This window comes from Phoenix dactylifera, chromosome 1 (assembly GCF_051530095.1).
Source record: "Phoenix dactylifera cultivar Ajwa chromosome 1, Ajwa_hap1_PhDact_Kaust_v1.1, whole genome shotgun sequence".
NCBI classification, from domain to species: domain Eukaryota; kingdom Viridiplantae; phylum Streptophyta; class Magnoliopsida; order Arecales; family Arecaceae; genus Phoenix; species Phoenix dactylifera.
Genome location: NC_143190.1, coordinates 76,380,471 through 76,408,204, shown reverse-complemented (window position 1 = coordinate 76,408,204; position 27,734 = coordinate 76,380,471). Strand labels below are relative to the sequence as shown.

The 27,734-nt window shown below is 56.3% G+C and overlaps 1 protein-coding gene across 1 annotated transcript in view; it reads left to right on the top strand.

Moving 5' to 3' along the window:
• Positions 1 to 4,586: 4,586 nt before the first annotated feature.
• LOC148715566 (uncharacterized) overlaps positions 4,587 to 27,734 on the top strand; it is a 43,089-nt gene continuing 19,941 nt past the window's right edge. Inside the window, exon 1 of the mRNA XM_088712340.2 lies at positions 4,587 to 4,726. The gene's annotated coding sequence lies outside the window, so the exon portion shown is untranslated. The remainder of the gene's footprint in view (positions 4,727 to 27,734) is intronic.

Here is a 27,734-nt window from a genome sequence, read left to right as displayed (position 1 = left end):
GAGCTACTTGCAGCACATCAAGGAGTTCTAGCCATGCCAACCGCACTCCCTCCCAAACGCGCCTTCGACCATCCCATCCAACTCAAGGAGGAAGGCAAGCCAATCAATGTTCCACCTTATAGGTATGCTCACTTCCAAAAGGGAGAGATTGAAAGGCAAGTTGAAGACATGTTGAAGCAAGGGATCATCCAACCGAGCACTAGCCCGTTCTCATCACCAGTCTTGCTAGTGAGGAAAAAGGATGGATCTTGGAGGTTTTGCACTGATTATAGGGCCTTGAACGAGGCCACCATCAAAGATCGGTTTCCAATTCCAACCGTGGACGAGATGCTCGACGAACTCCACGGTGCAAAGTTCTTCACCAAACTAGATCTTCGGGCCGGCTACCATCAAATTCGGATGCGCGATGAGGATGTCCACAAGACCGCGTTCCGCACTCATTCCGGCCACTACGAGTACTTGGTCATGCCCTTCGGACTATGCAATGCTCCATCAACCTTCCAAGCCGCCATGAACCAGGTATTCAAGCCGCATCTTAGAAAGTTTGTGATTGTCTTCTTCGATGACATCTTGATCTATTCCAAAACCCTAGAAGAGCATATGCGGCATCTAGACCTAGTCTTACACACTTTGGAGGAACATCATTTCTTTATCAAACCCTCCAAGTGTGCCTTTGTACAAACTGAGCTAGACTACCTTGGGCATGTGGTATCCGGGGACGGTGTACGGGTTGATACCCGAAAAGTGGAAGCCATGATAGATTGGCCATTGCCCAAAGATATTTCAGCCTTGAGGGGATTCTTAGGGCTCACGGGCTACTACCGGCGCTTCGTCAAAGGATATGGCCTCATCGCAAAACCCCTCACGGCCATGTTGAAGAAGGATGGATTTGCATGGACATCAGCCGCACGACAAGCATTTGAAGATCTTAAAAGAGCCATGACACAAACACCAGTGCTTGCATTGCCGGACTTTAGCAAACCATTCCAAGTCTTCACCGACGCAAGCAATGAAGGAATAGGAGCGGTACTAGCTCAAGACATGCGGCCTATAGCATACATTTCCAAAGCACTCGGGCCACAAAAGAAAGCATGGAGCACTTATGCAAGGGAGCTTCTCGCGGTGGTACATGCGGTCAAGGTTTGGAGGCCTTACCTTCTTGGGCGACGCTTCACCATCATCACCGACCAACAAGCTCTTCGGCATCTCCTTCAACAAAAAATCGTGACCCCGGATCAGCAAAAATTTCTGGTAAAGTTACTTGGCTTTGAATATGATATAATATATCAACCAGGAAAGGAGAACAAGGTGGCCGACGCTCTCTCTCGCAAAGAAGGAAGTCCATTGCTCAAAGACACCCTTGAGGACAAGGGTACTCTCCAAGAAGGGGGGAATGTTAGCCACCTCAGCCCGCCAAGCCAAATCTCTGCAAGTTTGGCCGAGGCCAACCTCGGCCAAGAGCAACGCCCGGGCCAAATCCACTGCTTGGAGGTCTGCCCAAGCAGTGGCCAGCACTCCCAGCACACGGCGCAGCCCCGCGCAGGCCATGCCCAGCGCCTGCGCGAGGTTCTGCGCCCCCTGCAGCAGCGCGCGGCCCACCGCGCGCACAGCCAGCCTCAGTCGCGCGCGGCCAACCGCGCGCCCAGACGAGCCACGGCACGCGCAGCCCCCTGCGCGCGCCCCCTGCAGCCAGCACGCGCACCCGCGCGCACGCCCAGAGGCCCGCCGGCACCAGGCCACCAGGCCACGCGCGCACTCGCGCGCACGCCCAGACGCCCGCCTGCACGCGGCCGCCAGCCCGCGCGCGCACCCGCGCGCACGCCCGCTCGCCAGCCCGGCGCGCCCACCCGCGCCCGCCCGGCGCGCCCAGCGCCCTGCGCCCGCGCCCGCCCGGCGCGCCCAGCACCATGCGCCCGCGCCCGCCCGGCGCGCCCAGCACCATGCGCCCGCGCCCACCCGGCGCGCCCGAACCTCACCAGACAGGGAGTCGGCCAGTACACAGCAGGGCCGCCTCCCCGCCTCTCGCCAGCAGTTGGCGCCCGCGCAATAATGGGTTGCGCGCACGCCAAGCATGGGCATGAGCTCGAGCGGCAGCCAAGGGCACCAGCCCATGCGTGCGCACATGGGCGCGCACGCATCAGGAAGCACAGCAGACCCAAGGCACGGTCAGACCAGCATTCGGCCGAGCGCACCACAGCCAGACAAGCCCAAGGGCAGCGCACGGGTCGAGCCCAACCGAAGACAGCGGAGCAGCCGAACCCGCCCGCATTGGGTCCAGACCAGCCAGCGCACGAGCGCCCGAATGCCAAGGATGGAAAGCCTCGGCCAGCCCGAATCCGTGCGCACCTGAGGACACATGGCAACCATCCGCCGACCAGGCGCCCAGCCAAAGAAGGAAGGCCACGGTCAGCCCGACCCCGCGCGCGCTAGCAGACACATGGCAACCATCAGCCGACCAGGCGCCCAGCCAAAGAAGGAAAGCCACGGTCAGCCCGATCCAGCGCGCGACCAAGGACACATGGCAGTCATCCGCCGAGCAGGCGCCCGGCCAAGGAAGGAAAGCAACCGTCAGCCCAGCCCCGCGCGCGTCAAAGGACAAGTGGCAGCCATCAACGCACGGGCGCAAACAAGGAAGATCATCAAAAGATTGCGCCCGGCCAAAGCAAGCAAGCAGGGACACTTGGCAGGATGCCAAGCACCAGCGCCGAGCCAAACCAGGAAATCGCACGCGCCAAATCCATGGAGGAGCCTGCAGGCTCTTCCATGGCAATCCAACCCGAGATGACACGGGCGGCCAGGATGCAACAGGCCGCCAGATGAACGCGCACAAGGATGACACGCCAGCGATCCAAGGGAGCTCGAGCCAAAGCAGCAAGGCATGGCAAACCAGGCAGCAAAGCTCGGCACAACAGGAAGCACAGCCCAGCCGCCCGGCACAGCAACCAAATCAGGCTGCGCACGGGCAGATGGCAGCATCAGCAGGCGCCACATGCACAAGCCAAGCCAGCAGCAAATCCCGAGCGCCCAACACATTTCAGCACATGGCCTAGCCAAGGGCCAAGTTAGGTGAGGCCATTGCGGCCGAAAAGGAAGACTTCCATCATTTGAATTTAGTCCAAAATAAGCCAAGGCCGTCGGCCATTAAAAGGAGCCATTAGGGCCCTTTGGCAATCATCTTCTAGTATTTGATTTTTCCACCAAAGTGTCAAGGGTTGTACCCTTTTGTTTTGTCGGCCGAAAGGCTTGGGACTAGGGCGGGGAACATCAGCCCCCCTAGGTTGTTCGTAGGCAGTGCAAGGTCCCTTCCCGACCTTTGCCAAAGTCTTTTGTAATTCGTTGTTTAGTGGAATGAAATCATCTTCCTTTCAACATTGAGCCCCACCTTGATTTCTTCCCACCGCCGGCAGCCCGAAGGCAAGCACACGGCGTGGTTCCACGGCAACAAGGAGGAGTGATACCCACCAGCAAGACGGTCCCAAGGCAAACCGCCAACACCATCTTCAACCTTCGGACGCTTGGGCCGGGGATCGGGACCGCAACCCCCGGGTTCCCAACACTGGTGCTTTCATTGAGAGGCTTCAACGGAGATCGTCGGGTAATAGGCTTCAGTCCAAATCCACGGAAGGTCGATCTCAAGGGTATCCTCTAACTTTTCAGATCTATAGCCTTCATTGTTTTTCATATTGAGATCTGAAAATCAGATCTGAAATTCATTGTAAAAAGCTTCAAAAATCTGATTGTAAGGGGTAGTCTCATGGAGTCGGGTAGCGAGTCCTTTAGCCCCCAAAGACTCTTCGAGACCATTGAAAACCACAACACCGAGATGAGTAGGGTGTTAGAACACTTGGTAACCTCCCTAGCCACCATAAGAAGAGAGAGTAATGCAAACATAGAGCGGCTTGAGAGGAGGTTTGCAGAAAAAAATCATGAGGGAGAAAGAGAAAGAAAAACAAGAGAGGAAAGAAGAAGAGGAGGTAGAGTTGAATGTGGAGAAACCTATGTTGATAGATGGGCCGATGGCATCCCCATGGAGGATCGGCCAAGAAGCATGGAAAGACCCATGAGTGAACCCATAGGAAGCCCTCATTCTTGTAGGCCTCATGGCCGGCATACACAAGAAGGAAGAAGAAGGGAGGAACGGGTGATCCATGAGGGGGGTTTCGGTCCACATGAGAGAGGGATTAGAAGACCCAAAATTGAGTTTCCAACCTTCGGAGGGGGAGATCCTTATGAGTGGCTCGACAAGGTCGAGCAATACTTTCTTGTATATGAGACCCCTAGAGAGGAGAAGGTAACCTTGGCTAGCTACCATCTTGATGGAAGGGCCAATAGATGGTGGCGGTGGCTTAGGAACATCTATGAGAAGGAAGGGAATTACTTGGGGTGGACGGCCTTTGTCCAAGAGTTCATGAATCAATGGGGGCCCTCACCTACCATCAACCACCATGGCCAATTGGCCAAGCTTAAGCAAGAGGGCAAGGTCCAAGCTTACATCGACGAATTCCGACAACTTCAAACGATGGTAGAAGGATGGTCGGAAGAGGCTCTACTTGGCACCTTCGTAGACGGGCTCAAGCCTTGGCTATCCAAGGAGATCAAACTCAAGCAGCCCACCCGTCTTCAAGAGGCTATGAGGATGGCGGAGATCCTTGACCAAGCCAACATACAAGACCGGCGGACCAAGGAAGGCTCCAACCGCAACTTGCTGCCAACCAAAGTTCAGCCGGCAGCAAGCTCTTCCAAGCCTCAAACAGCAGCTGCATCAACTCCCAAACAGCCACCATCCAATGTCAAGAAGCTCAGCCGAGAGGAGGTTCAAGAGTACATCAAGAAAGGGTTGTGCTTCAAGTGCGGCGCCAAGTGGGAGAAGGGCCATCATTGCAAACCGGGCCAATCCTATGTGCTGAAAATTGACAGCAGCAGCGAGGAAGAGGATGATGATGCCACAACCAACAGCTCTTCGGATAAAGATGATTCCACCAAAGATCATCCCATCAGCCCCTTGCCCAAAGATGCCGAGCTATCCCTCCATGCACTCACCGGCATTCAAAGACCATCAACCATGAGGATGACAGCATGGATCGGCAAGCATGAAGTTTCCTTGCTCGTTGACAACGGATCGTCCCACAATTTCATCAACCCGAGAGCCTTACAGCGAGTAGGACTCAAGGGGGCAGCAACCGAGCCATTCGAGGTCAAGGTAGCAAGCGGCGAACGGCTCAAATGTCAAGAAGTTGTCAAAGATGTCCGACTCAACATCCAAGGGGTAAGAATTTCTGCAGATTTACACATACTACCACTTGTAGGTTTGGATGTCGTACTTGGCATCGCATGGCTCCGAGGCATTGGTAAAGTAGTCACCGACTACAATACCATGACTATGGAGTTCCGAATCAATGGAAGGAAAAAGGTATGGACAGCACTCAACCACAAAGAACGCCTACCGTGTGAAGCCAACATGATCGAACGCCTATGCCGAGGAGGAGCCCTTTGCTTCGCCGTCGTGATGTCCAACCAAGGAGTGGATGCGGAGGGACCTCAACCGCAGCCAAAGGATGAATTGCAAGACCTTCCACCGCAAGTGCAAGAGCTACTTGCAGCACATCAAGGAGTTCTAGCCATGCCAACCGCACTCCCTCCCAAACGCGCCTTCGACCATCCCATCCAACTCAAGGAGGAAGGCAAGCCAATCAATGTTCCACCTTATAGGTATGCTCACTTCCAAAAGGGAGAGATTGAAAGGCAAGTTGAAGACATGTTGAAGCAAGGGATCATCCAACCGAGCACTAGCCCGTTCTCATCACCAGTCTTGCTAGTGAGGAAAAAGGATGGATCTTGGAGGTTTTGCACTGATTATAGGGCCTTGAACGAGGCCACCATCAAAGATCGGTTTCCAATTCCAACCGTGGACGAGATGCTCGACGAACTCCACGGTGCAAAGTTCTTCACCAAACTAGATCTTCGGGCCGGCTACCATCAAATTCGGATGCGCGATGAGGATGTCCACAAGACCGCGTTCCGCACTCATTCCGGCCACTACGAGTACTTGGTCATGCCCTTCGGACTATGCAATGCTCCATCAACCTTCCAAGCCGCCATGAACCAGGTATTCAAGCCGCATCTTAGAAAGTTTGTGATTGTCTTCTTCGATGACATCTTGATCTATTCCAAAACCCTAGAAGAGCATATGCGGCATCTAGACCTAGTCTTACACACTTTGGAGGAACATCATTTCTTTATCAAACCCTCCAAGTGTGCCTTTGTACAAACTGAGCTAGACTACCTTGGGCATGTGGTATCCGGGGACGGTGTACGGGTTGATACCCGAAAAGTGGAAGCCATGATAGATTGGCCATTGCCCAAAGATATTTCAGCCTTGAGGGGATTCTTAGGGCTCACGGGCTACTACCGGCGCTTCGTCAAAGGATATGGCCTCATCGCAAAACCCCTCACGGCCATGTTGAAGAAGGATGGATTTGCATGGACATCAGCCGCACGACAAGCATTTGAAGATCTTAAAAGAGCCATGACACAAACACCAGTGCTTGCATTGCCGGACTTTAGCAAACCATTCCAAGTCTTCACCGACGCAAGCAATGAAGGAATAGGAGCGGTACTAGCTCAAGACATGCGGCCTATAGCATACATTTCCAAAGCACTCGGGCCACAAAAGAAAGCATGGAGCACTTATGCAAGGGAGCTTCTCGCGGTGGTACATGCGGTCAAGGTTTGGAGGCCTTACCTTCTTGGGCGACGCTTCACCATCATCACCGACCAACAAGCTCTCCGGCATCTCCTTCAACAAAATATCGTGACCCCGGATCAGCAAAAATTTCTGGTAAAGTTACTTGGCTTTGAATATGATATAATATATCAACCAGGAAAGGAGAACAAGGTGGCCGACGCTCTCTCTCGCAAAGAAGGAAGTCCATTGCTCAAAGACACCCTTGAGGACAAGGGTACTCTCCAAGAAGGGGGGAATGTTAGCCACCTCAGCCCGCCAAGCCAAATCTCTGCAAGTTTGGCCGAGGCCAACCTCGGCCAAGAGCAATGCCCGGGCCAAATCCACTGCTTGGAGGTCTGCCCAAGCAGTGGCCAGCACTCCCAGCACACGGCGCAGCCCCGCGCAGGCCATGCCCAGCGCCTGCGCGAGGTTCTGCGCCCCCTGCAGCAGCGCGCGGCCCACCGCGCGCACAGCCAGCCTCAGTCGCGCGCGGCCAACCGCGCGCCCAGACGAGCCACGGCACGCGCAGCCCCCTGCGCGCGCCCCCTGCAGCCAGCACGCGCACCCGCGCGCACGCCCAAAGGCCCGCCGGCACCAGGCCACCAGGCCACGCGCGCACCCGCGCGCACGCCCAGACGCCCGCCTGCATGCGGCCGCCAGCCCGCGCACGCACCCGCGCGCACGCCCGCTCGCCAGCCCGGCGCGCCCAGCGCCCTGCGCCCGCGCCCGCCCGGCGCGCCCAGCGCGCTGCGCCCGCGCCCGCCCGGCGCGCCCAGCACCATGCGCCCGCGCCCACCCGGCGCACCCGAACCTCACCAGACAGGGAGTCGGCCAGTACACAGCAGGGCCGCCTCCCCGCCTCTCGCCAGCAGTTGGCGCCCGCGCAATAATGGGTTGCGCGCACGCCAAGCATGGGCATGAGCTCGAGCGGCAGCCAAGGGCACCAGCCCATGCGTGCGCACATGGGCGCGCACGCATCAGGAAGCACAGCAGACCCAAGGCACGGTCAGACCAGCATTCGGCCGAGCGCACCACAGCCAGACAAGCCCAAGGGCAGCGCACGGGTCGAGCCCAACCGAAGACAGCGGAGCAGCCGAACCCGCCCGCATTGGGTCCAGACCAGCCAGCGCACGAGCGCCCGAATGCCAAGGATGGAAAGCCTCGGCCAGCCCGACTCCGTGCGCACCTGAGGACACATGGCAACCATCCGCCGACCAGGCGCCCAGCCAAAGAAGGAAGGCCACGGTCAGCCCGACCCCGCGCGCGCTAGCAGACACATGGCAACCATCAGCCGACCAGGCGCCCAGCCAAAGAAGGAAAGCCACGGTCAGCCCAATCCAGCGCGCGACCAAGGACACATGGCAGTCATCCGCCGAGCAGGCGCCCGGCCAAGGAAGGAAAGCAACCGTCAGCCCAGCCCCGCGCGCGTCAAAGGACAAGTGGCAGCCATCAACGCACGGGCGCAAACAAGGAAGATCATCAAAAGATTGCGCCCGGCCAAAGCAAGCAAGCAGGGACACTTGGCAGGATGCCAAGCACCAGCGCCGAGCCAAACCAGGAAATCGCACGCGCCAAATCCATGGAGGAGCCTGCAGGCTCTTCCATGGCAATCCAACCCGAGATGACACGGGCGGCCAGGATGCAACAGGCCGCCAGATGAACGCGCACAAGGATGACATGCCAGCGATCCAAGGGAGCTCGAGCCAAAGCAGCAAGGCATGGCAAACCAGGCAGCAAAGCTCGGCACAACAGGAAGCACAGCCCAGCCGCCCGGCACAGCAACCAAATCAGGCTGCGCACGGGCAGATGGCAGCATCAGCAGGCGCCACATGCACAAGCCAAGCCAGCAGCAAATCCCGAGCGCCCAACACATTTCAGCACATGGCCTAGCCAAGGGCCAAGTTAGGTCAGGCCATTGCGGCCGAAAAGGAAGACTTCCATCATTTGAATTTAGTCCAAAATAAGCCAAGGCCGTCGGCCATTAAAAGGAGCCATTAGGGCCCTTTGGCAATCATCTTCTAGTATTTGATTTTTCCACCAAAGTGTCAAGGGTTGTACCCCTTTGTTTTGTCGGCCGAAAGGCTTGGGACTAGGGCGGGGAACATCAGCCCCCCTAGGTTGTTTGTAGGCAGTGCAAGGTCCCTTCCCGACCTTTGCCAAAGTCTTTTGTAATCCGTTGTTTAGTGGAATGAAATCATCTTCCTTTCAACATTGAGCCCCACCTTGATTTCTTCCCACCGCCGGCAGCCCGAAGGCAAGCACACGGCGTGGTTCCACGGCAACAAGGAGTGATACCCACCAACAAGTCGGTCCCAAGGCAAACCGCCAACACCATCTTCAACCTTCGGACGCTTGGGCCGGGGATCGGGACCGCAACCCCCGGGTTCCCAACACGTGGCCTGAGTGCGGCTGTGGCCAGGGCTCGCCCAGCCATGGCCTAGGCGCGCCCAGCAATGGCCTGCGGCGTGCTTGGGCATGTTGTTGGGAACCCGGGGGTTGCGGTCCCGATCCCCGGCCCAAGCGTCCGAAGGTTGATGATGGTGTTGGCGGTTTGCCTTGGGACCGTCTTGCTGGTGGGTATCACTCCTCCTTCTTGTTGCCGTGGAACCACGCCGTGTGCTTGCCTTCGGGCTGCCGGCGGTGGGAAGAAATCAAGGTGGGGCTCAATGTTGAAAGGAAGATGATTTCATTCCACTAAACAACGGATTACAAAAGACTTTGGCAAAGGTCGGGAAGGGACCTTGCACTGCCTACGAACAACCTAGGGGGGCTGATGTTCCCCGCCCTAGTCCCAAGCCTTTCGGCCGACAAAACAAAAGGGTACAACCCTTGACACTTTGGTGGAAAAATCAAATACTAGAAGATGATTGCCAACGGGCCCTAATGGCTCCTTTTAATGGCCGACGGCCTTGGCTTATTTTGGACTAAATTCAAATGATGGAAGTCTTCCTTTTCGGCCGCAATGGCCTGACCTAACTTGGCCCTTGGCTAGGCCATGTGCTGAAATGTGTTGGGCGCTCGGGATTTGCTGCTGGCTTGGCTTGTGCATGTGGCGCCTGCCGATGCTGCCATCTGCCCGTGCGCAGCCTGATTTGGTTGCTGTGCCGGGCGGCTGGGCTGTGCTTCCTGTTGTGCCGAGCTTTGCTGCCTGGTTTGCCATGCCTTGCTGCTTTGGCTCGAGCTCCCTTGGATCGCTGGCGTGTCATCCTTGCGCGCGCTCATCTGACGGCCTGTTGCATCCTGGCCGCCCGTGTCATCTCGGGTTGGATTGCCATGGAAGAGCCTGCAGGCTCCTCCATGGATTTTGCGCGTGCGTTTCCCTGATTTGGCTCGGCGTTGATGCTTGGCAGTCTGCCAAGTGTCCCTGCCTGCTTGCTTTGGCCGGGCGCAATCTTTTGATGATCTTCCTTGTTTGCGCCCGTGCGTTGATGGCTGCCACTTGTCCTTTGACGCGCGCGGGGCTGGGCTGACGGTTGCTTTCCTTCCTTGGCCGGGCGCCTGCTCGGCGGATGACTGCCATGTGTCCTTGGTCGCGCGCTGGATCGGGCTGACCGCGGCTTTCCTTCTTTGGCTGGGCGCCTGGTCAGCAGATGGTTGCCATGTGTCTGCTAGCGCGCGCGGGGTCGGGCTGACCGTGGCCTTCCTTCTTTGGCTGGGCGCCTGGTCGGCGGATGGTTGCCATGTGTCCTCAGGTGTGCGCGGAGTTGGGCTGACCGTGGCTTTCCATCCTTGGCATTCGGGCGCTCGTGCGCTGGCTGGTCCGGACCCAATGCGGGCGGGCTCGGCTGCTCCGCTGTGTCTTCGGTTGGGCTTGACCCGTGCGCTGCCCTTGGGCTGGTCTGGCTGTGGTGCGCTCGGCCGAATGCTGGTCTGACCGTGCCTTGGGTCTGCTGTGCTACCTGATGCGTGCGCGCCTATGTGCGCACGCATGGGCTGGTGCTCTTGGCTGCCGCTCGAGCTCATGCCCATGCTTGGCGTGCGCGCAACCCATTGTTGCGCGGGCGCCAACTGCTGGCGAGAGGCGGCCCTGCTGTGTACTGGCCGACTCCCTGTCTGGTGAGGTTCGGGTGCGCCGGGTGGGCGCGGGCGCATGGTGCTGGGCGCGCCGGGCGGGCGCGGGCGCAGGGCGCTGGGCGCGTCGGGCGGGCGCGGGCTGGCGCGCGGGCGTGCGCGCGGGTGCGCGCGCGGGCTGGCGGCCGCGTGCAGGCGGGCGTCTGGGCGTGCGCGCGGGTGCGTGTGCTGGCTGCAGGGGGCGCGCGCAGGGGGCTGCGCGTGCCATGGCTCGTCTGGGCGCGCGGTTGGCCGCGCGCGGCTGAGGCTGGCTGTGCGCGCGGTGGGCCGCGCGCTGCTGCAGGGGGCGCAGAACCTCGCGCAGGCGCTGGGCATGGCCTGCGCGGGGCTGCGCCGTGTGCTGGGAGTGCTGGCCACTGCTTGGGCAGACCTCCAAGCAGTGGATTTGGCCCGGGCGTTGCTCTTGGCCGAGGTTGGCCTCGGCCAAACTTGCAGAGATTTGGCTTGGCGGGGCTTTATCACGGTGGGGCCGCTTGGGGTCTGTAACATTCCCCCCTTCTTGGAAAGCACCCTTGTCCTCAAGGGTGAAGTGAGGATATCGTTGAGCGATCTCGTCATAGTCTTCTCATGTGGCTTCTTCTTGCGGAGTGTTTTGCCAATGTATAAGGACTTGCCACACGGGTCTCCTTCCTCTACCCCGCCTCCATATTCTGTAGTTGAGGGCTTCTCTTGGTTGTAGTAAGAATCTTCCTTCTTCATCAAAGGTGGGAAGCTCTCTCTCGATCAAAGACGGGTCCCCTATCCTTTCTTTTAGCATGGAGACATGGAACACCAGATGGAGTTGAGAACTTGGAGGAAGTTCCAACCGGTATGCCACCTCTCCGATCCTCTCTAGGATCTTGAATGGCCCATAATATTTCTTTGATAACTTGAAGCTAAATTTCTTTTTGAGTGCCTTTTGCTTCTTTGGGCTGATTTTTAAGTAAACATATTGACCGTGTTGAAAGGTTACCTCTCTATGCTTCATGTCGTAATATTTCTTCATCTTTTGTTGTGCCTTGTGCAGTTCTCTTTTTGCATGTGCAAGCATTTCGTCCCGGTTGATAAGTTGTTGCTCTACTTCATGAGTTCTTGCCGTCCCGGGCTCATAAGTGGTCATCGTTGGCGGCGGTCGGCCGTAGACAAGTTGGTAGGGGCTTGTTTTGATAGCTGAATGGTATGAAGTGTTGTACCAATATTCTGCCCATACCAAGTATTTTGACCATTGGTTCTGTTTGTTGTGGCAAAAGCATCGAAGGTACTGCTCTAAGGTGCGGTTGACAACCTCCGTTTGTCCATCGGTTTGGGGGTGGTATGAAGAGCTTGCCTTGAGCGTGGTGCCTTGGAGCGAGAACATCTCCTTCCAAAAATCACTTAGGAAGATGCGATCACGGTCGGAAATGATGGTCCTTGGGATGCCATGTAACCGGACTACTCCTTCCACAAAGGCTTTAGCAATTGACTTAGCAGTGTAAGGGTGCTTGATGTTTATAAAGTGGGCATACTTGCTAAGCCGATCTACTACTACCATGATTACTTCAAACTCATGGCTCTTGGGTAGTCCTTCTACAAAGTCCATGGATAGGTCTTCCCAAATCATTCCAGGTATTGGAAGTGGTTGCAAGAGTCCTGGTGGTGCCCTAGGGTCGTTTTTAATGGATTGGCATACATCACATTGGGTCACTACCCTCTTGACTTCAGCCTTTAATCCCTCCCAAAAGAAAAAGTTTTTGAGTCTCACATAGGTTCTAAACCACCCGGCATGACCCCCTTCCTTGCTACTATGGAAATGATTTAGTATGTCTTGCCTTAAGTTTGGAGTGTCAGGGACATAGACATACCCTTTCTAGAAGATGAGGCCATCCCGGATTTTGAAGTTGGTCACTCCATCTGCAGCTGCCTCAATCTTTTCAGTGATTTCTTGAGCCCGAACATCCAACTTGATGGCTTCTCGTATCCGGTCCCAAATCCTCCAGTCTGCACTGCTGACGGCGAGGCATGAAGGTTCACCTTCAGCTGCTGGAAATTCTGCAATTGGAGTGGCTGACGGCGGCATGGTTGGGGTCACTTGACGTTCTTCCCTCCTGCCGGCTGTGTGCATGGTTGCAGATTTTTCTGCTGCAGCGGTTTGGTTGGCATCCGACTTCTCTTGGCCTTCTATTGTTGGGCATTCACAGATGGTAAAGGCTCGGCCGGTCTCTTCGTCGGATGAGTGATCTTTGGACTGCTGCCCATCTGAAATTTCTGGCTCTTCTTCATCGAGGAGCTCTATGACAAAGGTTTGGCCCCGGTTGCACCGATGACCTCTTTCCCATTTGGCGCCGCACTTGTAACACAAGCCTTTATCAAAGTACTTTTGAAGTTCTTCTCGGGATAGTCTTTTTACCTCTTGGGGCTGAGATTGGGATGTGCTTGTGGTCGGCTGGGATTTGGAAGTGCTTGCTGCCGGCTGAACTTTGGTTGGCAGCAAGTTGCGGTTGGAGCCTTCCTTGGTCCGCCGGTCTTGTATGTTGGCTTGGTCAAGGATCTCCGCCATCCTCATAGCCTCTTGAAGACGGGTGGGCTGCTTGAGTTTGATCTCCTTGGATAGCCAAGACTTGAGCCCGTCTACGAAGGTGCCAAGTAGAGCCTCTTCCGACCATCCTTCTACCATCGTTTGAAGTTGTCGGAATTCGTCGATGTAAGCTTGGACTTTGCCCTCTTGCTTAAGCTTGGCCAATTGGCCATGGTGGTTGATGGTAGGTGAGGGCCCCCATTGATTCATGAACTCTTGGACAAAGGCCGTCCACCCCAAGTAATTCCCTTCCTTCTCATAGATGTTCCTAAGCCACCGCCACCATCTATTGGCCCTTCCATCAAGATGGTAGCTAGCCAAGGTTACCTTCTCCTCTCTAGGGGTCTCATATACAAGAAAGTATTGCTCGACCTTGTCGAGCCACTCATAAGGATCTCCCCCTCCGAAGGTTGGAAACTCAATTTTGGGTCTTCTAATCCCTCTCTCATGTGGACCGAAACCCCCCTCATGGATCACCCGTTCCTCCCTTCTTCTTCCTTCTTGTGTATGCCGGCCATGAGGCCTACAAGAATGAGGGCTTCCTATGGGTTCACTCATGGGTCTTTCCATGCTTCTTGGCCGATCCTCCATGGGGATGCCATCGGCCCATCTATCAACATAGGTTTCTCCACATTCAACTCTACCTCCTCTTCTTCTTTCCTCTCTTGTTTTTCTCTCTTTCTCCCTCATGATTTTTTTCTGCAAACCTCCTCTCAAGCCGCTCTATGTTTGCATTACTCTCTCTTCTTATGGTGGCTAGGGAGGTTACCAAGTGTTCTAACACCCTACTCATCTCGGTGTTGTGGTTTTCAATGGTCTCGAAGAGTCTTTGGGGGCTAAAGGACTCGCTACCCGACTCCATGAGACTACCCCTTACAATCAGATTTTTGAAGCTTTTTACAATGAATTTCAGATCTGATTTTCAGATCTCAATATGAAAAACAATGAAGGCTATAGATCTGAAAAGTTAGAGGATACCCTTGAGATCGACCTTCCGTGGATTTGGACTGAAGCCTATTACCCGACGATCTCCGTTGAAGCCTCTCAATGAAAGCACCAGTGTTGGGAACCCGGGGGTTGCGGTCCCGATCCCCGGCCCAAGCGTCCGAAGGTTGAAGATGGTGTTGACGGTTTGCCTTGGGACCGTCTTGCTGGTGGGTATCACTCCTCCTTGTTGCCGTGGAACCACGCCGTGTGCTTGCCTTCGGGCTGCCGGCGGTGGGAAGAAATCAAGGTGGGGCTCAATGTTGAAAGGAAGATGATTTCATTCCACTAAACAACGAATTACAAAAGACTTTGGCAAAGGTCGGGAAGGGACCTTGCACTGCCTACGAACAACCTAGGGGGGCTGATGTTCCCCGCCCTAGTCCCAAGCCTTTCGGCCGACAAAACAAAAGGGTACAACCCTTGACACTTTGGTGGAAAAATCAAATACTAGAAGATGATTGCCAAAGGGCCCTAATGGCTCCTTTTAATGGCCGACGGCCTTGGCTTATTTTGGACTAAATTCAAATGATGGAATGTGTTGGGCGCTCGGGATTTGCTGCTGGCTTGGCTTGTGCATGTGGCGCCTGCTGATGCTGCCATCTGCCCGTGCGCAGCCTGATTTGGTTGCTGTGCCGGGCGGCTGGGCTGTGCTTCCTGTTGTGCCGAGCTTTGCTGCCTGGTTTGCCATGCCTTGCTGCTTTGGCTCGAGCTCCCTTGGATCGCTGGCGTGTCATCCTTGCGCGCGCTCATCTGACGGCCTGTTGCATCCTGGCCGCCCGTGTCATCTCGGGTTGGATTGCCATGGAAGAGCCTGCAGTCTCCTCCATGGATTTTGCGCGTGCGTTTCCCTGATTTGGCTCGGCGTTGATGCTTGGCAGTCTGCCAAGTGTCCCTGCTTGCTTGCTTTGGCCGGGCGCAATCTTTTGATGATCTTCCTTGTTTGCGCCCGTGCGTTGATGGCTGCCACTTGTCCTTTGACGCGCGCGGGGCTGGGCTGACGGTTGCTTTCCTTCCTTGGCCGGGCGCCTGCTCGGCGGATGACTGCCATGTGTCCTTGGTCGCGCGCTGGATCGGGCTGACCGCGGCTTTCCTTCTTTGGCTGGGCGCCTGGTCGGCAGATGGTTGCCATGTGTCTGCTAGCGCGCGCGGGGTCGGGCTGACCGTGGCCTTCCTTCTTTGGCTGGGCGCCTGGTCGGCGGATGGTTGCCATGTGTCCTCAGGTGTGCGCGGAGTTGGGCTGACCGTGGCTTTCCATCCTTGGCATTCGGGCGCTCGTGCGCTGGCCGGTCCGGACCCAATGCGGGCGGGCTCGGCTGCTCCGCTGTGTCTTCGGTTGGGCTCGACCCGTGCGCTGCCCTTGGGCTGGTCTGGCTGTGGTGCGCTCGGCCGAATGCTGGTCTGACCGTGCCTTGGGTCTGCTGTGCTTCCTGATGCGTGCGCGCCCATGTGCGCACGCATGGGCTGGTGCCCTTGGCTGCCGCTCGAGCTCATGCCCATGCTTGGCGTGCGCGCAACCCATTGTTGCGCGGGCGCCAACTGCTGGCGAGAGGCGGGGAGGCGGCCCTGCTGTGTACTGGCCGACTCCCTGTCTGGTGAGGTTCGGGTGCGCCGGGCGGGCGCGGGCGCATGGCGCTGGGCGCGCCGGGCGGGCGCGGGCTGGCGGCCGCGTGCAGGCGGGCGTCTGGGCGTGCGCGCGGGCGCGCGTGCTGGCTGCAGGGGGCGCGCGCAGGGGGCTGCGCGTGCCATGGCTCGTCTGGGCGCGCGGTTGGCCGCGCGCGGCTGAGGCTAGCTGTGCGCGCGGTGGGCCGCGCGCTGCTGCAGGGGGCGCAGAACCTCGCACAGGCGCTGGGCATGGCCTGCGCGGGGCTGCGCCGTGTGCTGGGAGTGCTGGCCACTGCTTGGGCAGACCTCCAAGCAGTGGATTTGGCCCGGGCGTTGCTCTTGGCCGAGGTTGGCCTCGGCCAAACTTGCAGAGATTTGGCTTGGCGGGGCTTTATCACGGCGGGGCCGCTTGGGGTCTGTAACACATGTCTTGGGCGCGCTCGTGCGTGGGCACGGGCGCGGGCTTGGTTGGGCATGGTCATGGGTGAGCTTGGCCGAGTGGAGAAGAGCTTGGCCAAGGCTAGGCCAAGCATGGAGGGGCTTGGCCAAGGCTTGGCCAAGAGTAAATGGGCTTCGGCCAATGCTTTCCAAGCAAAATAGTAAACTCATACCTTGGCATGTCCTTTCGTGGTCCTCCTCCGGGCCGGTATTCCCCCTTGGTTAAAGGCCCCGACGGTGGCGCTTGCGAGGGTCTTCAACAGCGCGCCGCCCGCGCCCGCGCACGCCGACCGCCCCCGCGCGCGCCCGACAGCCCCCGCGCGCGCCGCGCCTCGGCGCCCGTGCCGCAGGCCCTGCCGCGCCCTTGCAGCGCCCCCTGCCGCGCCCAGACGCCCTGCCGCAGCGCCCCTGCCGCCCCTGCTCAGCGCCCAGCGCCCTGCCAGAGCCCCCTGCCGCGCGCCCCAGCCTGCCAGCAGCCCCTGCCGCGCGCCCCAGCGCCCAGGACCACGCCCCAGAGCCCTGCAGGGCCTTTGGCCGACCAAGCCACCCAGGCCAGCCGTGCCCAGCCCCTGCCAGCCACCTGCCTACCACTTCTGCCCGCCAGCCCTGCTGCCAGCCATGCCAAGGGCCATGCCACAGCCCCCAGCAAGCCAGCCAAAGGCCTGCCAGCCACCAACAGCCTTTGGACAGCCTTGGGCAGCCATGGCCAAGTTTGGGCAGCCAAGGCCTTGGCCAACCTAGGCCAAGCCTTGGCCAGCCTATGCCACACCTTGGCCAACCTAGGCCAAGCCTTGGCCAACCTAGGCCACACTTCCCACTAGTTGTTTGTCCCCCATGAAGAACCTATAAATATGTGTTGTGCAAGCTTGTGAGGGATCTTTTGAACACCTTAGAACCTTGTGTATTTCGGCCTTAGGCTTGGGAGGGCTTTGCCCTATTGTATTCGGTCCTTGAGCTTGCTCTTGGACTTGGGCTAGGGGAGACCCATCATAGTTTTCTCTAGATATTTTGCTTGTAGCTTCATTTGGGAATAGAATCAATCAATCAAGCTTTCCTCTACATATCTTCTATTGAGTGATTGTCTTCTTCTCAAGCCAAGGGTCGGGCCAAGCTGCAACCAGTAGACCCGTCCCTTGTCTTGATTCCCACGACCATCCGAAGGAGTGCGTCCATCCATTCGAACAAGCTAAGGGCCGGGCCAAGCTGCAGCCAGTAGGCCCACCCCTTGACTTGCATCTGCGACCGTCCTAAGGATTGCATAGCACCCGGCGTTACCCGTTCGGCCCGCGTTCCTACGATTCTAAGGCATCCGCAAGGAGCCAAGGTGCTAGGCTTGGTGTGGCGGGTCCAGGCCGAGAGACGCCCTCCAACAATGGTGCTTTCATTGAGAGATTTCGTCGGAAGAAGTTCCTAGAGAAGCTCCGTCGAAGATCTCTCTCCAAAGAGGTCACGCCTTTAAACCTAAGAAAATTTCAGATTTGGGTTGAGTTAAGGAGTTTTACTTATTGCACACTCTAGAAAGTGAGGTTCACTACTTATTGCCTATTGCACATATCTTATTTGATTGAGAGTGTGGGTGGATACATTTGAAGTTTATATTCCTTACAATTGGTGCTTAAAATTCTGCAATATATTCTTACGTTTGCAAAAGAGGAGTGAGCATATTTTTTTGTAAAGAGGACGGATTGTGTTCTAGATTGCTCATCATAGGGATGGTGCCAATGGAGAGGCTAATGGCAGTACCCGGCACTATTTGACCCAACTATTTGGTGTAGGGCACATTAGGGACGGCACAAGAGGGAGGCTAGTGGTAGTACCTCGTGCCCTTTCCCAACTACATCGGATAGGGAGCAAATAAAGTTTCAAAACGTCTCTCTTGGAAAAAAGAAGAGAGAGTTTTACTTGTTGTAATTGGAGAAGATTGAGTGGTGTTCATTCCAATTTTTATAAAAAGAGGAGGGTCGGTTCATTCCTTGGGTGACGACCAAAGGAGGTTAGAGAGGTGTTTTGGAGAACAAAATTTTTATGAAGACCGAAGGGTTGGAGTGAAAGAATTGGAGTAAATATGGTAAATATCATGGAGGAGAGTGAGGCTTGTTTAAAGAGGGCAAATGAGACCCTAATCTAAAATTAGAAAGAATCTAAAGGATAGGGAAGAAAGAGAGAGGAAAGATGAATTCTTGAGGAAAAGAGAAGAAAGAAGAATAGATGAGAGAAGAAGGGAGAAAGAAGTAAGGAGGGATGAAGAAAAAAGAAGAGAAGAAAAGATAAGTAATTGGGGGTATAGGAGTACTCAAGGAGCAAGTAGCTATGCTAGCCACCATGGGGAGCATGGCTATAGGGGAAGTAGGTGGAGAGAGGCCCAATTGATAATGATAAAAAGGGAGTTAGAGAAGGCCCGGGAGTGCATGAAGCTTGGGGCAAACCGTGCTAGTATGAAAGAACCCTAGAAGGAGCCCATAGAACCCAAGTTTGATTCCCAAAATTTCTGCAGCAAAAGCCTTCCCTACTCGCATACGGAGGTGACTCGACGGGCTGATTTTGAAGCCCATCTTGTGGCACCAAAACCACTCCCAATTGCTGTTACAATGGAGTACGCAGTGGAGGGTCATGAAGAAGAAATTCAGCATCCTGTGGCCGTGCACGAGCATGATTCTGCAGCTGGAAATTCTGCAACCACAGAAATTCCAGCAAATTCTGCAGCCCTCCCAACCACAACTCAAGCTGAGGTATTCCTCCAAACTTGGGCTAATTATCATCAAGATATAGAAGCTCATGAGGCCCAAGTTGCTGCAAAAAAATCTGTGGGTGACAACAGCAAAACAGAAGCCCCTACTACCCTCAACCGAGCCAATTTGTTGGACCAAGACAGCAAGGAAGAAGCTGCTGCAACTTTGGAAGTGGACAGCAGCAAATTGACATCTCCCAAGGGCGTTCAAGTGAGCTTATTTGAAGATGACAACAAGGAACGCCACGCTAAGAAAGTTTGCAGCCAACCCAATGAAGTGAAGGCAAGCAACAAGAAGGAAGATGCTGCAGCACAACTTGCAACAGCAAGTTTAGAAGAAGCAAAGCAATATGAGATGGCTGTTGCGGGAGGCTCAAATTGGGGAATAACTGGAGACATGGAGGATCACATTGGTGCCACACTTAGCAGCAGCAAGTTGTTGACGTATGACCATGGCTACAAAACCAACTTATTAGAGAAGATCCTAACTCCACAACAGCAGAAAATTAGGGAGTTGTTGCAGTGGTTTGAGTTCAAGCTTGTCTACCTCCCAAGGGGAGGAATGGAAGAAGCCAAAGAAAGTGATGATGGGGCACTTAAGGGTGCCAAAAGTATGATGAAGGGTACAACCCATGAAGCATCAAGGTGGAGGGATGTTCAAATGATAAACATGGAGTATGAGCCCTTCGACAACCACCATGGGATTGATCGGTTGGAGCACATCATCCAAGAAGAGCTTCCATTGTGCTCAAGAAAAGATTGGAGGAAACGAAAGAGATGGCAAGTGCTTATCCATTGGAAGAGAAGACCAAGAGAAGGAGGTTCGTGGGAGCCCTATTGGCGGTGGCCAATCATAATCCTTGAGGTCAAGGAAATTTTTCAAGGGGGAGGGAATGTTGCGGGCCCAAGCCCGCCACACCGCCAAGACGTCAACCGTGGAAGACTTCGGGCCTTGATGGTACCAAAGGAGGGCCAAACCATGGCCAAAGTCTTGTGCTCGCCCGTGCATGACAAGGTGTGGCATAGGCTGGCCAAGGCTTGGCCTAGGTTGGCCGGGCGGGCGCGGGCGCTGGGCGCGCCGCGCGGGCGCGTGGGCTGGAGGCCGCGCGCAGGCGGGCGCGCAGGCTGGTGCGTGGGCGTGCGCCCTTGCTGGTGCGTGCGCCTGTGGCCGGGCTGCTGCAGTGGGCGCGCGCAGGGGACTGCGCGTGCCGTGAGCTGGCCGCGCGTTGCTGTGGCTGGCCGCGCCCTGCTGCAGTGGGCGCAGAACCTCGCGCAGGCGCTGTGCTAGGCCTGCGCGGGGCTGTGCCGATGGCTGATGGTGCTGGCCACTGCTTGGGCAGACCTCCAAGCAGTGGATTTGGCCCGAGCGATGGTCTTGGCCGAGGTTGGCCTCGGCCAAACTTGTTGGATCTTGGCTTGGCGGGCTGAGGTGGCTATCATTCCCCCCTCCTTGGAGATTACCCTTATCCTCAAGGGTGCTATCAAGTAATGGACTTCCCTCCTTGCGAGATAGGGCGTCGGCCACCTTGTTCTCCTTCCCTGGTTGATACATAATGTCATATTCAAAACCAAGTAATTTTACCAGGAATTTCTGCTGCTCCGGGGTCACGATCTTTTGTTGTAGAAGGTGTCGAAGAGCTTGTTGGTCCGTGACGATGGTAAAGCGTCGCCCTAGAAGATATGGCCTCCAAATTTTGACGGCGTGCACAACCGCAAGCAGCTCCCTTGCATATGTACTCCATGCTTTCTTTTGCGGCCCAAGAGCTTTAGAAATGTAGGCTAATGGCCGCTTATCTTGAGCTAGGACCGCGCCAATGCCTTCGTTGCTTGCATCGGTGAAGACTTGAAATGGCTTGCTGAAGTCGGGTAATGCAAGCACCGGGGTTTGTGTCATGGCTCTTTTGAGGTCTTCAAAGGCTTGGCGTGCGGCCGGGGTCCATTCAAACCCATCTTTCTTCAACATAGCTGTGAGGGGTTTTGCAATAAGTCCATACCCTTTGACAAACCGTCGGTAGTAGCCGGTAAGTCCTAGGAAACCCCTTAAGGCCGAAACATCCTTGGGCAGCGGCTAATCTGTCATTGCTTCAACCTTCCGGGTGTCAACTCGAACACCATCCCCGGATATTACATGCCCGAGATAGTCGAGCTCTGTCTGCACAAAGGCACACTTGGAGGGTTTGATGAAGAAGTGATGCTCCAAGATGTGTAGGACTAGATCTAGGTGCCGCATGTGTTCTTCTATGGTCTTGGAATAGATCAAGATGTCGTCAAAGAAGACAATTACAAACTTTCTTAGGTGCGGCTTGAATACCTGGTTCATTGCTGCTTGGAAGGTAGATGGTGCATTGCATAGTCTGAAGGGCATGACCAAGTACTCAAAGTGGCCGGAGTGGGTGCGGAACGCCGTCTTGTGGACACCTTCGTCGCGCATCCTGATTTGGTGGTAGCCGGCCCGGAGATCTAGTTTGGTGAAGAACTTCGCGCTGTGGAGTTCATCGAGCATCTCGTCCACGGTCGGAATTGGGAACCGATCCTTGATGGTGGCCTCGTTCAAGGCCCTATAGTCAGTGCAAAACCTCGAAGACCCATCCTTTTTCCTTACTAGTAGGACCGGTGATGAGAATGGGCTGGTGCTCTGTTGGATGATCCCTTGTTTCAGCATGTCCTCGACTTGTCTTTCAATCTCTCCTTTCTGAAAATGAGCATACCTATATGGTGGTACGTTGATTGGCTTGCTCTCTTCTTTGAGTCGGATGGATGGTCGAAGGCACGCTTAGGTGGAAGTGCTGTCGGCATGGCTAGGACTCCTTGGTGTGCTGCAAGTAGCTTCTGCACTTGTGGTGATAGTCCTTGCAATTCATCATTTGGCTGCGGTTGAGGTCCCTCCGCAGCCCCTCCAAGGTTGGACATCATGATGGCGAAGCAAAGGGCTCCTCCCCGGCATAGGCGCTCGATCATGTTGGCTTCGCATGGGAGGACTTCTTTGTGATTGAGTGCTGTCCACATCTTCTTCCTTCCATTGAGCCGAAACTCCATGGTCATGGTAGTGTAGTCTGTCACTATACCGATGCCCCGAAGCCATGCATTGCCAAGAACTACATCCAATCCTACAAGTTGCAGCATATGTAAATCTGCAGAAATTCTTACCCCTTGGATGTTGAGCCGAACGTCTTTGACAACCTCTTGGCACTTGAGCCATTCGCCGCTTGCTACCTTGACCTCGAATGGCTCGGTTGCTGCCCCCTTGAGTCCTACTCGCTGCAATGCTCCCGGATTGATGAAGTTGTGGGAGGATCCATTGTCAACGAGCAAGGATACTTCATGCTTGCCGATCCATGCTGTCATCCTCATGGTTGAAGGTCGCTGCACACCGGTAAGTGCATGAAGGGATAGTTCGGCATCCTTTGGTAAGGGGCTGATGGAATGGTCTTTGGTGGAGTCTTCCTCCTCCGAAGAGCTGTTGGTTGTGGCGGCATCATCATCTTCCTCCCCGCTGCTGTCAATGTGTAGCACATAGGATTGGCCCGGTTTGCAGTGATGTCTTTTCTCCCACTTGGCGCCACACTTGAAACATAAACCCTTCTTGATATATTCTTGTACCTCCTCTTGGCTGAGCCTCTTGACATCAGAAGGTTGCTGTTTGGGAGTAGATGCAGCGGCTGGTTGTGGCTTGGAAGTGTTTGCAGCCGGCTGAAACTTGGATGGCAGCGGGCTGTGGTTGGAGCTTTCCTTGGTCAGCCGCCGGTCTTGGATGTTGGCTTGATCAAGGATCTCCGCCATCCTTATTGCTTCTTGAAGGCGGGTGGGCTGCTTGAGTTTGATCTCCTTGGAAAGCCAAGGCTTGAGCCCATCCACGAAGGTGCCAAGTAGGGCTTCTTCCGACCACCCGTTGACCATGGTTTGGAGTTGCCGGAACTCGTCGATGTATGCTTGCACCTTGCCTTCTTGTTTGAGCTTGGCCAATTGACCATGATGGTTGATTGTTGGTGAAGGCCCCCATTGGTTCATGAACTCTTGGACAAAGGCCGTCCACCCCAAATAATTCCCCTCTTTTTCATAAATGCTTCTTAGCCATCTTTACCACCTATTGGCTCTCCCCTCAAGATGGTAGCTAGCTAGGGTTACTTTTTCTTCTCTAGGGATCTCATATACATGACAATATTGCTCGACCTTGTCGAGCCACTCATAAGGATCTCCCCCTCCAAAGGTTGGGAACTCAATTTTAGGTTTTCGGATTCCCCTTTCATTTGGACCGAAACCCCTAATCTCCTCTCCATGATTCACCCGATCCTCCCTTCTTCCTCTTTCATGTGCATGTCGGCCATGAGGCCTCCAAGGGTGAGGGCTACCTACGGGTTCACTCATGGGTCTTTCCATACTCCTTGGCCGATCCTCCATAGGGATGCTATCAGCCCATCTATCAACATAAGCATTGCCACATTCAACTCTTCCTCTTCTTCTATCTTCTCTCATTTTTCTTTCTCCCTCATTGTTTTTATTTTCTGCAAACCTCCTTTCCAACCTCTCAATGTTGGCATTTCCTTCTCTTCTTATGGTGGCCAATGTGGTCACCAAGTGTTCCAACACCCTATTGACTTCGGTGTTGTGGTTTTCCATGGTTTCAAAGAGCCTTTGTGGGCTAAATGATTCACTACCCGACTCCATGAAAACCTAACCCCTTCAATCAGATTTTTTATGGATTTACAATAATTTTCAGATCTGATTTTCAGATCTCAATACAAAAACAATGAAGAACGTAGATCTGAAAAGTAAGAGGATACCCTTGAGATCGACCTTCCGGGAATTGGACTGCAGCCTATTTTCCGACGATCTCCGTTGAAGACTCTCAACGAAAGCACCAGTGTTGGCACCCGCGGGGCTTTGCGGTCCCGAACCCCGCGCCAACGGTTGAGGGACTTTGCTTTGTGTTGGGACCGACTTGCTTGTGGGTATCGCTCTTCCTTCTTGCTGCCTTGGAACCACGCCGTGTGCTTTGCCTTTGGCTGCCGGCGATGGGAAGAAATCAAATGGTTCGGGGCTCAATGATGAAAGGAACTTGACTTCATTCCATATAGCAACGAATTATAAGGACTCAATGCAAGATTCGGAAGGAACCTTGTTATGCCTAAACAATCTAAGGGGAGTGATGTTCTCCACCTTAGCCCAAGCCTTTCGGCCGAATGAAAATAAAGGGGTACAACCCTTGACACTATGCTGGAAATTCAATTGCTTAGAGATGCTTGCCTAAGGGCCCTAATGGCTCCTTTTGTAGGCCGAGTGCCTTGGCTTATTTCGGACTTAATTCAAATTCAAATTGCTTCCTGGTTTGGCCGCCAAGTGCTGTCTATCTTTGGCCCTCTTCGGCCATGTGCTGCATTTGAGTTGGCCGCATGGGATTTGCTCTCGGCTTGGCCTGCGCGCGTGTCATGAGCTGAGGCTGCCATCTGCCCGGGCGCGGCCTGATTTAGTTGCATTTCCTGATGTGCCGAGATGCGCTTGCTGATTTCCAGGGGCGGCTGCTTTTGCCCTTGTTCCCACGGATTGTTGCCATGGCTGTCTTCTGTGCGTCCATCCTTTGGCATGCTGCATTCTGGCCGCTGGTGTCCTCCCTTGCCGGATCGCTATGGAAGAGCCCACCGGCTCCTTTGATTCTGCGCGGGCGCTTTCCTTGCTTGGCTGGGCGCTGATGCTGGGATGCCTGCCAAGTGTCCCTGGCGGTTGATTTTGGCTGGGCGCAATCTGGTGACAGCCTTCCTTGTTTGGCTTTGCGCGCGGATGGTTGCCACTTGTCATTGGGCGCGCGCTCGGTCGGGCTGACCGTGGCTTTCCTTGTTTTGCCTTGCGCCTTGCGCACGGATGGTTGCCACTTGTCCTTGGGCGCGCGCTCGGTCGGGCTGACCGTGGCTTTCCTTGTCTGGCTCTCGGGCATGCGCGCTGGCTGGTCCGGGTCCAATGTGCGCGGGCTTGGCTGTCTTGCTGTGCTCTTGGCTGTGCTTGACCCGTGCGCTGGCTTCGGACTTGGTTGGCCTGAGTGCGCTCGGTCAGATGCAGCCTTGGCCGAGCCTTGTGCTTGCTGTGCGTGTGCGCTCATGTGCGCACGCATGGGCTGGTGCCCCTGGTTGCCGCCCGTTGCCATGCCCATGTCTGGCGTGCGCGCAACCCATCGTTGCGCGGGCGCCAAGTGTTGGCGAGGGGCGGGGAGGCGGCCTCGCTGAACATCACTCCCTTTATTTTCATTCGGCCGAAAGGCTTGGGCTAAGGTGGAGAACATCACTCCCCTTAGATTGTTTAGGCATAGCAAGGTTCCTTCCGAATCTTGCATTGAGTCCTTGTAATTCGTTGCTATTTGGAATGAAGTCAAGTTCCTTTCATCATTGAGCCCCAAACCATTTGATTTCTTCCCATCGCCGGCAGCCAAAGGCAAAGCACACGGCGTGGTTCCAAGGCAGCAAGAAGGAAGAGCGATACCCACAAGCAAGTCGGTCCCAACACAAAGCAAAGTCCCTCAACCGTTGGCGCGGGGTTCGGGACCGCAAAGCCCCGCGGGTGCCAACACGCTGGCCGCGCGCGTGCTGGTCGGGCCCAGGCGCCTGCCCGCCCGCACGACCGGACGAGGTTCGGGCCAGTGAACCTCGCCGCAGCCCAGGCGCGACCGGGCGCCCTAGCACAGCCGGGCGAGGTTCGAGCCTGCGAACCTCGCCGCAGACCGCGCCCGCGCGCGCACGTGCGCCCGCCTGCGCCCGCGCCCACGCGCGCCCCGACCGCCGCCTACGCGCACGTCCACGCGCGCCCGACCGCCCCAGCGCGCGCAGGCGCGAACCTCGCCGCAGACCGCGCCTGCGCGCGCACGTGCGCCCGCCTGCGCCCGCGCCCACGCGCGCCCCGACCGCCGCCTACGCGCACGTCCACGCGCGCCCGACCGCCCCAGCGCGCGCCGCCTGCGCGCGCCCGATAGCTCTGCGCACGCCGCGCCTCGGCGCCCGTGCCGCAGGTCCTGCCGCGCCCTGGCGCGCCCCTGCAGCGCCCAGACGCCCTGCCGTAGCGCCCCAGCGCCCCTGCCCAGCGCCCAGCGCCCTGCCAGAGCCCCCTGCCGCGCGCCCCAGCGCCCAGGACCACGCCCCAGAGCCCTGCAGGGCCTTTGGCCGACCAAGCCACCCAGTCCAGCCGTGCCCAGCCCCTGCCAGCCGCCTGCCTACCACTTCTGCCCACCAGCCCTGCTGCCAGCCATGCCAAGGGCCATGCCACAGCCCCCAGCAAGCCAGCCAAAGGCCTGCCAGCCACCAACAGCCTTTGGACAGCCTTGGGCAGCCATGGCCAAGTTTGGGCAGCCAAGGCCTTGGCCAGCCTATGCCACACCTTGGCCAACCTAGGCCACACTTCCCACTAGTTGTTTGTTCCACATGAAGAGCCTATAAATATGTGTTGTGCAAGCTTGTGAGGGATCTTTTGAACACCTTAGAACCTTGTGTATTTCGGCCTTAGGCTTGGGAGAGCTTTGCCCTATTGTATTCGGTCCTTGAGCTTGCTCTTGGACTTGGGCTAGGGGAGACCCATCATAGTTTCCTCTAGATATTTTGCTTGTAGCTTCATTTGGGAATAGAATCAATCAATCAAGCTTTCCTCTACATATCTTCTATTGAGTGATTGTCTTCTTCTCAAGCCAAGGGTCGGGCCAAGCTGCAACCAGTAGACCCTCCCCTTGTCTTGATTCCCACGACCATCCGAAGGAGTGCGTCCATCCATTCGAACAAGCTAAGGGCCGGGCCAAGCTGCAGCCAGTAGGCCCGCCCCTTGACTTGCATCTGCGACCGTCCTAAGGATTGCATAGCACCCGACGTAACCTGTTCGGCCCGCGTTCCTACGATTCTAAGGCATCCGCAAGGAGCCAAGGTGCTAGGCTTGGTGTGGTGGCTCCGGGCCGAGAGACGCCCTCCAACACATGGGCACGAGCGGCAACCAGGGGCACCAGCCCATGCGTGCGCACTTGGGCGCACACGCACAAGGAAGCACAGCAAGCGCAAGGACCGGCCAAGGCTGCATTCGTCGAGCGCGCCCAAGCCAGACGAGCCCAAGGACAGCGCACGGGTCGAGCCCAGCCAAAGACACAGCAAGGCAACCGAGGCCGCACGCATTGGACCCGGACCAGCCAGCGCGCGCACGCCCAAGAGCCAAACAAGGAAAGCCACGGTCAGCCCGACCGAGAGCGCGCCCAAGGACAAGTGGCAACCATCCGCGCGCAAGGCCAAACAAGGAAAACCATCAGCAGATTGCGCCCGGCCAGAACCAACCGACCGAGACACATGGCAAGCATCCCAACATCGGCGCCGGGCCAAACAAGGAAAGCGCACGCGCAGAATCAAAGGAGGAGCCTGCGGGCTCTTCCATAGGGATCCGGCAGGAGAAGACAGGCGGCCAAGATGCAGCAGGCCGAAGGATGGACGCACAGAGGACAGCCACGCCAGCGATCCGTGGGAGCAAGGAAGACAGCAGCGCGCCCTGCAAATCAGGAAGGATATCACAGCAAATCAGGCAGCGCAGCCCAGCCGCCCAGCACAGCAACCAAATCAGGCTACGCACGGGCAGATGGCAGCCTCAGCTCATGACACGCGCGCAGGCCACACCGAGATCAAATCCCAAGCGCCCAACTCAAT